The sequence below is a fragment of the Hevea brasiliensis genome, chromosome 8, assembly GCF_030052815.1.
Source record: "Hevea brasiliensis isolate MT/VB/25A 57/8 chromosome 8, ASM3005281v1, whole genome shotgun sequence".
In the NCBI taxonomy this organism is placed as follows: Eukaryota; Viridiplantae; Streptophyta; class Magnoliopsida; order Malpighiales; family Euphorbiaceae; genus Hevea; species Hevea brasiliensis.
In genome coordinates this window covers 5,853,050-5,864,562 of record NC_079500.1, presented here as the reverse complement: position 1 = coordinate 5,864,562, position 11,513 = coordinate 5,853,050, and positions in this window count along the sequence as shown.

Here is an 11,513-nt window from a genome sequence, read left to right as displayed (position 1 = left end):
TTGATAAATTGAAGAATCAAATTTCAAATAGGTTTTCTATGTATAAATCCATTATATTTTATTATTTTATATTTTATTCCAAAATGATAATTTTATTTGTGGGATTTTATTAAGCTTTAAAATTTAACGTAAATAAATGAAAAAAATTGGTAAAATTTTTTTATTGATTTTTAATTATTTATTTGTGTTTTTTATAATTATATGTGTGTGGAATTGTAAATTTACAAAATTTGTAATGAAATTCTATACCCTTAACTTAAATATATGATTAATTTTTATAGAAATATAGTTTTAATTAATATTTCAAAAATATAAAAAAAAATCTATGAAGGCCTACAATATTTATAAACCCATTATAGTTCTAAATAATTGGAAAATTTGTGGATTAAATGATAAATTTTAAAAAAAATATATAAAGTTTATGATTTTTTTTAATCATTAAACCTTAATTATATCTAGCAAACATAATTTCTTGTGATGCCATGATTCCATTAAAAAAAATCATGTTGACTCATTTTATAAACAATATTCATACCATTATTAACTTAATTTTATTTTTTTTAATTTAAATTTATGCAATGAATAAGTATATATCAGCTTAATTATTAAACACAAAATACCTACAAAAAATAATAAATTAATCATAATAAATTTATGCAGTGAAAAAGTATATATCGGCTTAAAACAACATGATGTATATTTTAAGGGATAAAATTATTTTTCAGAAAAAAAAAATAGTTTAGTTATTGTTAGAAAAAATAGTTTGAAAAAAATTTATTTTATTATTTTAATATTTTTAGAAGGTGTTTTGTTTGACCATTTATTTTTAATTTTTGATTTAAAATATATTTTAGAATTTATAATTTAATTTAAAAATAAGTAATTAATTATTTTATAAAATTATTTAAAATTAACTTTTAAATAGTTTAACTCTTTAATTAAAAGGTGATTAAAAGTAATTTAATTTATCAAAATGATTAAAAAAAATGCGTGTTATGGTTGTTAAAATGAGAATGACATTGATATTTTAAAAATTATTAGGATAATATAATTTTTTATCTTATCAAAATATAATTTTAAGATAAGTAAATAAGTTATAAATAAAGATATTTTATTTATAATTTTTTACTTTTTAAAATATTTTTAAATTTATAAATTAATTTAAATATTAATTTATTTATAATTTTTTATTTATAAATAAATTTCATCGATTTACAAGTTAAATCAAAATATAAGGGCATAATAGGAAAAATATTATTTCTAAAAACTGCATAAAGTTGATCTTGTAACGCTTGGTGAAGCAAAAATATACTCAAATTTTATAGTATTTAATGAAAGATCTTTCAGAATTGTACAGAGTAAAAAGAAGCAACTATTTTTTATAATAATAATTTTTTTTTTCAGTAACCATAAATTTATTATGATATATCGATAATCATAATTTTATAATAATAATTTATATATTATTATTATAAATATATAAAAATAAATTTTATACAATTAACAGTAAAAATCATTAGGGTTAAATTTAATATTTTTTATAGTGTATATTATACACTTTAAGTTAATAATAATAATAAATTATGGAGTTGAAATATTATTATACTAAAGAAATAAATAAAGTCTAAAGAAAATTTTTCATTAAGGAAAATATTATTCACAAACTCATTAAAGCTAATGATGCAAATCATTTACACTTGGTAAAACAAAAATCTACTCAAATCTCAAGGCTTTTTTCAAAAAGGGGATTTGGAAAACTAAAAGAAATTTATGAAAATAAAAATTATATACGAAAATTTTATATGAAAAAGTGAGGATGATTAAATTTCTTAAAATAAAAATATTATTCAAAATTTATGAAGATAGGATGGGGCCAAGGAGGGCAGTTACCTCACTGTCCCACTCTTAAAATTATTGGTCCTGTCCTTATATACAATCAAAACTTCTTACAACCTGACCACAACTATTTCGGCGGGGGGCTTGTGAGATACAGAGATTCTCTGACGTGCGCAGCTTTACACAGACAAGCCACGCCATGCAGAGCCTTGCATATTTTTTTCTTCAGAAATTGTAAAGAGTAAAAGTAGGCAAAGAAATAAAATGGCAAAACATAAGGCATAATCTCATAGTGTTTAATACATATACACATTGAGATTCACCTATTTAATTTGAATCTCTCGTATTTATATCAACCGCAAATGCCTCAAGCTCATCACAATCACCCTCATCTTCTATACTAAAAAGCAAAATTAAAAATTTTCAATACTAAAATGAAGAAAGCTCAGCTGGTGTTCATCCCCTGTCCCGACATTGGCCACCTTGTCTCAGAGGTGGAGGTAGCAAAGCTTCTTCTTACCCACCATCAACAGCTCTCCATCACGGTACTTATCCTCAACCATTCTTCTGTCAACCCCAAAGTTCATAATTACATCCAATCGCAGCAAGCTTCCTTGTCTACTATTACTAAACCTACAAGGCAGGAATTAGGTTATTTTGAAAAAGAATTTCTCCTGTAGCCTTGAAAAATAGGGTGAACAAGAGTGAGCATTTGACTCATAGAGTAAGATATTGATTTTATATACAATTTATATAATTATCTAAGTCTAGTGCATCCTTAAAAATAAAATGCAACATCGTCACATAATTCAAACAAGTCAAGTCATAATCACGAAATGCAATCGAGAGCACTCACACACCCGTGTATCAAATCCATACTCACATATATATGTATATGAGAGCTGATTCCCTATACAGCTCTCTTAGTTCTAACCTCTGCCAGCAAGATCAACTCGAAACCGAACTTTCTCTTAATATCAAAACACGGGGGCTAGCGAAATCAACTCGAACCGTACCTACCCCAACTTATCCATAATAAATATCGGGTCTCAGCGAGTTAAACTCCAGCCGCGTTTACCCATCCTACCTATATCTATATACACACACCAAACTCACGCACACAACTCTAAATTGCCATAAAATAACATATACAACAAGTCATCAATTACATATGCAATACAAGACGTGCATAATAATTAACTATGTGTATATATTTATAAGTAATGTATGAGCATGCCTTGAGTATATAATAATATTAAAATTATAAATAAAATCAATATCTACTCACAGTACTCTAAAAGTTACTGTGGTGGCTGGATAGATTAGGAAGGTTAACCTGACTCACTTAAATAATTATATTACAACGTCATCAGTATTAGATTTAAAACAAAGCTTTAAAGAGACAAAAGATGCCCTAATTTATGTCAGAAATCTGGCAGGATTTTCCTTGTATTTAGGACCTACTTAACCTGCAAAGGAGTTCAAATAACACTTCTAAGACCACACATCATCTCAACAATAACACATGGCCCCTCTTGAGCCCTCTAAACCAGACTAAACTCACACAATTAGACAATTTGATTATAAGGCTTAAAACTGATATTTTCCAAAAACATCTAAACTAGCTTTAAAAATTCTATAAACTCACTCTACGGTTCTTAACAATATTATAAAGCTATTGCAAAAGGAGTCACAATTTTCTGATTACCCACGAATATTTAATAAATTTTATTCTAAACTCGGTATTAGGCAAAAATTGAGCAACTTGGAGTTCGAGTTTACCTATGCCAAATTTGACACCTGGGACATGTCCATAACATCTAAAAACACTAGGATCAACCACGTTCTGGGATTGGCCGCGGGGCAGCCAATCTGGCTGAAAACGCGGTCTCAAGTGCCAGTGAACTATCATCCATCCGATCGTACCTAAATAAAGCCCAAAAATTATTAATAATTATCATAAAATTATTTTTAATTTTTAGGAATTGAAATAGTCTGAAAATCTCACCAAGCTATATAGACCGTTTGATGATTGCCTTTTTCAAACACTATCCAATCGGAGTGGGGTCTGTCCCATCTCGAAGGTTTTATCACCCTAAGTCCATCGGTGGTCTCAGATTTCTAATCCAACAGTTGGATCGTTGAAAAAGTGGTCAAAAAGCCTGAAACCCATGTGTTTTTCTTCTAACTTTTCCTCGCTAGTTCTCCTTCCTCTGACCACCAAACGGAGTGCTATTGGTCCCATCTGAAAGTTGGTCATCCCAGGAATTAGTGGCACTTGGAACCACCGGAAATGGTCGGAATGGTGTAGGGAATTCGAGTCCCCGAGTCGCACGATCGCTCTCTCTCTCCTCTTTCTTCTTGCGCTACACGTTGTTGATATACACCATCCTGCCATGTGCCTGTTAGTAGTATGCCCTAGAGCATATCATTTAGTATGTATCTTGTACATATTTTATTAATAAAAGGTAATTATATATATATTTGAAACATTTTTATTTATAATAAATCTAATTTATTATTTTAATTACTGTATTGTAATCATTTACTCGAATGTTTTAATTTTTTTTTAATTTTTTCATTTTATTACTACAAATAAATACTTTCTGATATAATTTAAAATTTTTAACATATTATACTACTTTTTTCTTCTTTTCAGTTATATATATATATATTTACAATTAATTTTACCATCAATTTTAAAAATAAATTTAATATTAAAGTTAAAAATTCAATTTTGAAACATAAAAATTTGTATTTATTTATTTTATAAATCTAATTTTAAAACATAAAAATTTATATTTATTTATTTTATTCTTATATAGTCAAAATTTTAATTTTTTTATTATATTAATTATAAAATATTTTTTTAAAACACTAATTAATGGCTATTCCGATGGCAAGCCTTAATCATTGCTTTTACTTCCCTAATTGTCACAAGTATAGCGTGTCATATAAGGGAAGTGTCTGTTTGGTATCGTTATTGAAATTATTATCTAAAAAATAATTTTTTAAATATATTATTTAGTAAAGTGTTAAAAAATAATTAATAAATAAATTTAATATTTTTTCCTTTTGACTTGAAAAAAAAAGGCAAATTATTTTTTTTATTGAATAGGAAAAGTGTGCTCTAAAATCACATTCAACTTTCATGATTGATTAGATATTTTTAAAGATAATTTTAATAATATTCAATTAAAATTCATATCATTTCGGTGAATAAATAATGTTTCAACAAATAAATGTTTTTGATGCATAGAGACAAGACCACCCAGCAAAGCCATGACGTCACTTTCATTATTGGCTTCCATGATTCTCTTTCCATACAGCGACTTCCAGCACTAAGCACAAGCAGCTAGTGATACGGTGTGTCCGCAAGTGCACGGATCATAGTAGTATAGTTTTAAAAAATGATATCGATCTCACAGGGAATTGTGCTTAAATTGGAAATAAAAGTATAAGCTAATTAGAATGACAAAAATTAAAGATGTAAAATAAAATTTAGAATTAAAATTGGTACTTGAGGAATTAAAACTAAATCAAACAATTAACTAAAATTAATTAAATAGATTACCAAAAATTAATTTGAAATTTCTATTTATGAAATTTGAGAGGAATTAAATCTAAATTCAATAAAAAATAAAGTGATTCTAGAGAATGGATTTTCAATATTGTTTGCATGTGGTTTATCCTTAATTTAGCCAAACACATGAGAATTGCAATTTTGAGGGAAATCAATTCTTAAATTTTTGAAACCTTTTTCAAGCATCTCAAAGTTGGTTTTCATTAAATCAAACCCTGTTTTCACGGTATTTCAAACCTAACAAAAACCCATTTAAAGCTCTAATTGATTTTTGGAAAGTTCCCCTTAATCCTCTTAGCTTATCTCTAACACCAAGAAAATAAAGTTTATTGCAAGATTATCTATCCCTAATATTCACTTTTCAGTCCATCTATTAAGGATTAAAGCTTAACTTAATGAGGGCCCATTCATCAAGCAAGGCAACAAGCTCACAAGCAATAAATCAAAATGTAACAAATCTCATTTAAATGGCTAAATCAGTTCAAAACCACAATACAAATCAATATTTACAAACCCATCTCTAGAATCTCAAACAACTACTCACTAATCATAATTTCTAAACAAACCCAAATGTACAAATGAAGAAATAATGGAAATGTAAGCTAAGGGGTAGAAAAACCTAGAAAAATGCAGAAGGATCTGCTGCAGAAAAGTGCAGAAACGTGATCCTTGCTGCTGCTGGAAAAATGCGAGCAGGCTCCTCTCTTTCTCTCTTTCTATCCTTCCAAAAATGCCTCCCTTGCTCTCTATGGAAAGAAAATGATAAATGAGACTTTATATAGATGAGGGCACGCCTAGAATGGGTAAAAGGGGGAAGGTTCGGAGAAAGTGAGGTAAAAGTCGAGTAACTGAAATGACACGTCAACCATTTCGATAAAAATGACATAAGCCGTCGGTTGTGTCGTGGGTTGTGTCGCGGGTTGTGTAGCTCTCGGCTGAATATCGACGATCGACACAACTGCGACATAAGCTAATCGGTTGTCTTTGCGAGGTTGTGTCGCTCTCGGCCATTTTTTTCTCAACTTCAAAATTTTTGCAATTCGACTTTAATCTCCTCCAAATGGCTACTCTGATCAAAATACATTAAATTTCTCCAAATTTACCCTACAAAACAAATAAATTCCAAAAATTAAACTAAGAAAAGTGAAAATTGCAAAATTGACTAAATATATACTAATATCTATAATAATGGCTATGAACAAGGGTAATTTATGTGCAAAAATTACACCTAAATGATGATCTAAAATGCATGCATCAAATTCCCCCATACTCAAACTCTTGCTTGTCCTCAAGCAAAATTTCATTAAAACTCATTTGGAAGGGAATAGAATCAGTCTTTGAAAACACAAAAATCACAAATCCAAACCACCAACTTACCTCTAGCCACCAACATTCCAAATTCCCACCAGCAAAAGCACAAAGAATGAAGCAAGCACTCTCAACAATTACAGAATAGCTAAGAATTAACCAATCAACCCAAGCAACAAATACCAACCAGCTACAAGAGTCAATTGTGCCAAAACAAACCTAAATGAAATAGATAGCCAATGTGTCTCAAATAGATGGTGAGTAATGTATGGAAGATTCTATTGCCAAACCCATATGCAAGCATAAAAGATCTAACTCTACTAATGTAACAAGCATTTTTCAAAGAATCATTAGGTCTTTTTAAGGGTTGTAATGGGGTCTAATAGGGTAAAATTGTGGTTACAAAGAAAGGGAATAAGGTAAACAAAATATGAGAATAATATTAATCATGAAACTCAAAGTGCATCCATTTTTTTTTTTTAATTTTTTTATAAAGAGGAAAGAAATTCACAATGAATCTCAAGTGCTATCACAATAAAGGGACTACTTTTATAATATATTTTTTATATGCGTCCCTATTTCATGCCACACCCAAAATTACCTTTGGGATATTTTGGTGACCAATTTTTTTTATCAACTTTTCACAATTACTCTAGCACTTTTCAAGATGTTTCAATCCTCTAAGTTTTTTTTTTTTTTTTTTATTTTTTTTTATATATCATTATTTATTTTATTTTTTTATGTACTTAATTGCTAAAATATTATTCTCATAATAGGTGGTAGTGTTTAGGTTTAATGGCTAGGTAAATGATTTGGGTTCCAAAGAAATTAGGGAATTAAGGTTCAAGGGGGGTTTGCAAGGGTTGAAATGAAATTAAGGGAGGTTAAGGCTAAATGTGAGGTTTAAAATATGAAGGAATGCCTAAATCATATTCTTATCAAATGCAAGTTAAAAATTTCGCTTTGAAATAACTAGGATGCTTGTTCTAGGAATGGTGAGACGACAATGACCATTTTCTTCCTTAAAGGCTTATCCAGACACTCAAAACTCAAAATAACTAACTAGCACTGCATACCTAGATTGATATATTAATTTTCAGCTATTAAGTAAGAGAAAGAATAATGCTTAAGACTTTGTACCCAGCTGGAACTTTCATTCCACTAACCATCTAAAGGCAAGTTGGATTGCTTGAATAAGTGGCTTATGGAATCCAAAGACTGGTTTAAAAATCCAAAAATTTTAAATGAATGAATGAAATGCATGAGTGTAAATGTATAGTCAACCTATATGTAACTAAGTATGCGTAACTAAGTATATGAGGCTATATGCAAGTGTATATATGTGAATATGTACAAGTATGAAGTAATGAATGAGTATGTCACTATATGCAAATGAAAAAGGAAAAAATAATTTTTACAAAAAATTTACCCTCTCCCCCATACTCAGAATGAACATTGTCCTCAATGTTAAAAGAGTGCAAGGAATGGGATAATTTGGCTATATGTGCAGAAAATGGGTGGCTCATATGTGCATAAAGAATTATTACCCTGTTGCATAAGCGATAGCACAACTTGGGTTGAAAGTGACACAAGCTGATATGATAATTGTTACCTCATTGAAGGGCAGCCAATTTAATTAAATAAAATTTGGACAGCTGATGCACTCATTGCAAAAGAAACAGTGCAATGGAATCCATCAAAAAGTTGAAATAGGGAAGTTAAGCGCAAAAATATAATCATCAAGTGTAAATTCCGAAGGAGCATATCAAAGCAAGTGAGCAATGTACTAAAGATATAAAAAAAAAATGTATTTTATGAGGAATTAAAAAAAACTGAATAAGTAAATGGTTCAAGTAAAAGAAAAACAGCACAAGCAAAATATTAACTAAATAAGTTCAAAATACTAATTAATTAAGCAACGAAATTAAAGACATGAAATGTTTTTTTTTTTTTTCAAATGGGTTAGTGGGCTTTTTGGGCTTGGGGTGGTTGCTGGCCCATTCTGGTGAATGAAATTTTTATCCTGCAAAACAAACAGGCGACACAAGTTAGAACATAAGGATAGGGGGGTTGTGTCGCAGGTTGTGCAACAATTTGCCCAAAAGGGTGCCCAGCAAACACAAGCGACGACACAAGCGAACCCGGTTATGTCGTAGGTTGTGCAACAATCTGCCCAAAAGGGTGCCCAGCGAACACAAGCGACGACACAAGCGAACCCGGTTATGTCGCAGGTTGTGCAATCTGCTGCCCAAATTTGACAGATTTAGAGAGTGCCTAAAAAAGTAAAACAAATTAGATTTCAAATGATTAAACCTTCATAACATGAATTCTAATTGTTCAACTTGTTATGTTCATCAAATACTCATTAAAAATACTTTTTCAAAGCACCAATTTACACATCCATATTCAAATAATTTTCTTGTTAAACCAAGATGACAAGGTTTGGGAAAATTTTCTCTTAAAATAAACAAAAAGGGCAATGAATCCAGCAAGAATCACCAGCAAATACTCAACAAAAGAAAGATGAAAATGGTAAGTGAACAAATTTAAAACTAGAATTTAAAGCTAAAATTTAAAGCTAAAACTAAAATAAAAATTTTTTTATGCTCATTTGCTTGCAATGCATTGCATCCCATCTGCACAAGAAAATTAGAACAATGTTAAACTCTGAATAAGGAGTATATAAAAACTTAAAACAAATATTTATATGAAAGAAATAAAGAATCAATGAAAAATTATGAGTTATACACAAAAATGCTAAGTTTGGGTCTTTAGCTTGACCATACTCACTCAAGATTTTATGGAGAATGAGAGAGATAGCAAGTTGCTATCTTCTCAATTGGCTCACCAACTGAATAGTGCCTCAATCTTTGTCCATTTACCTTGAAATTACCAGATTTTTCACCAAAAATTTCCACAGCACCATGAGGTAAAACTTTCACAATTTTGAATGGACCGGACCACCTTGATTTTAATTTTCCTGGAAAAAATTTCAACCTTGAATTGAATAAGAGAACCAAATCTCCTTCTTTAAAGTCCTTTTTCTTGATATGCTTATCATGCCATTTTTTAGTTCTTTCTTTATAGATCCTAGCATTTTTATAAGCATCAAGTCTCAATTCTTCTAATTCATCAAGTTGCAAAAGTCTTCTGTGTCCAGCAGCTTGTAAATCAAAATTGATTGCTCTAATGGCCCAATAAGCTTTGTGTTCTAACTCTATGGGCAAATGGCATGATTTCCCAAAAACTAACCTATAAGGTGTAGTTCCTATGGGGGTTTTAAATGTTGTTCTATATGCCCAAAGAGTGTCATCTAATTTAAGGGACCAATCTTTTCTGGACTTATTGACAGTTTTCTCCAAGATTTGCTTGATTTCTCTATTTGTGATTTCTACTTGGTCATTTGTTTGAGGGTGATATGGTGTGGCAATCCTATGCTTTACCCCATATTTTCTCATCAATTTTTCAAATTGGTGGTTGCAAAAATGGCTACCACCATCACTGATTATAGCACGTGGGGCACCAAATCTAGTTAAAACAAATTTTTTTAGAAATTTCACCACAACTTTTGCATCATTGGTAGGTGTAGCAATAGCTTCTACCCATTTAGATACATAATCCACCCCTACCAAGATATATTTATTCCCATAAGAAGATGGAAATGGCCCCATGAAATCAATTCCCTACACATCAAATAATTCAACTTCTAATATGGACTGTTGGGGCATCTCATCTCTCTTGGAAATGTTGCCTACTCTTTGACACCTATCACACTTGCTTACAAAATTTCTCACATGTTTAAACATATTAGGCCAATAGAAACCTGATGTCAAGACATTTTCAACAGTTTTTGAGACACTAAAATGACCACCATATTCAGAGGAATGACAATGGTAAATAACATCATTTATTTCTTCCTCTGGTATACATCTCCTAATTATTCCATCATTACATCTTCTAAACAAAAGAGGTTCTTCCCAAGAATAAAATTTAACATCATGCAAGAATCTTTTCTTTTGCTGCCAAGATAAATCAGGTGGCAAGACACCACAAGACAAGAAATTCACAATATCAGCAAGCCATGGAAGTGCATATTTCAACACATACAACTGCTCATTCATGAAAAACTCATCAATTGGCACAATTTCATCATCTTTATTTTCAGTTTTTATCCTAGAAAGATGATCAGCCACCACATTCTCAACACCTTTTTTATCTCTTATTTCCAAATCAAATTCTTGAAGTAATAAAATCCATCTAATCAACCTAGATTTAGCTTCTTTCTTGCTCATTAAATACCTTATTGCTGCATGATCAGTGAAAACTATTACCTTTGAGTTGATCAAATAAGAACGGAATTTATTGAGTGCAAATACTACCGTAAGGAACTCCTTTTCAGTTGTAGCATAATTAACTTGAGCTTCATCAAGGGTTCGGCTTGCATAGTAAATGGCATAAGGTTTCCTATCTTTTATTGCCAGGGCGGCTCAACAGCAAACTCGCTTGCATCACACATGATTTCGAATGGCAAAGTCCAATCCGGGGGTTGCATGATAGGAGCTGTTGTTAATGCCCTCTTTAACCTGCAAAAGGCAACCATACAATCTTGATTAAAATCAAATTTAACATCATGATTCAAAAGATTTGTTAAGGGTTTAGCAAGTTTAGAAAAATCCTGAATAAATCGCCGGTAAAACCCGGCATGTCCAAGAAAACTTCGCACTCCTTTGTGATAGTTGGAGGGCATTTTTCAATAATTTCTATTTTAGCTCTATCCACTTCAATT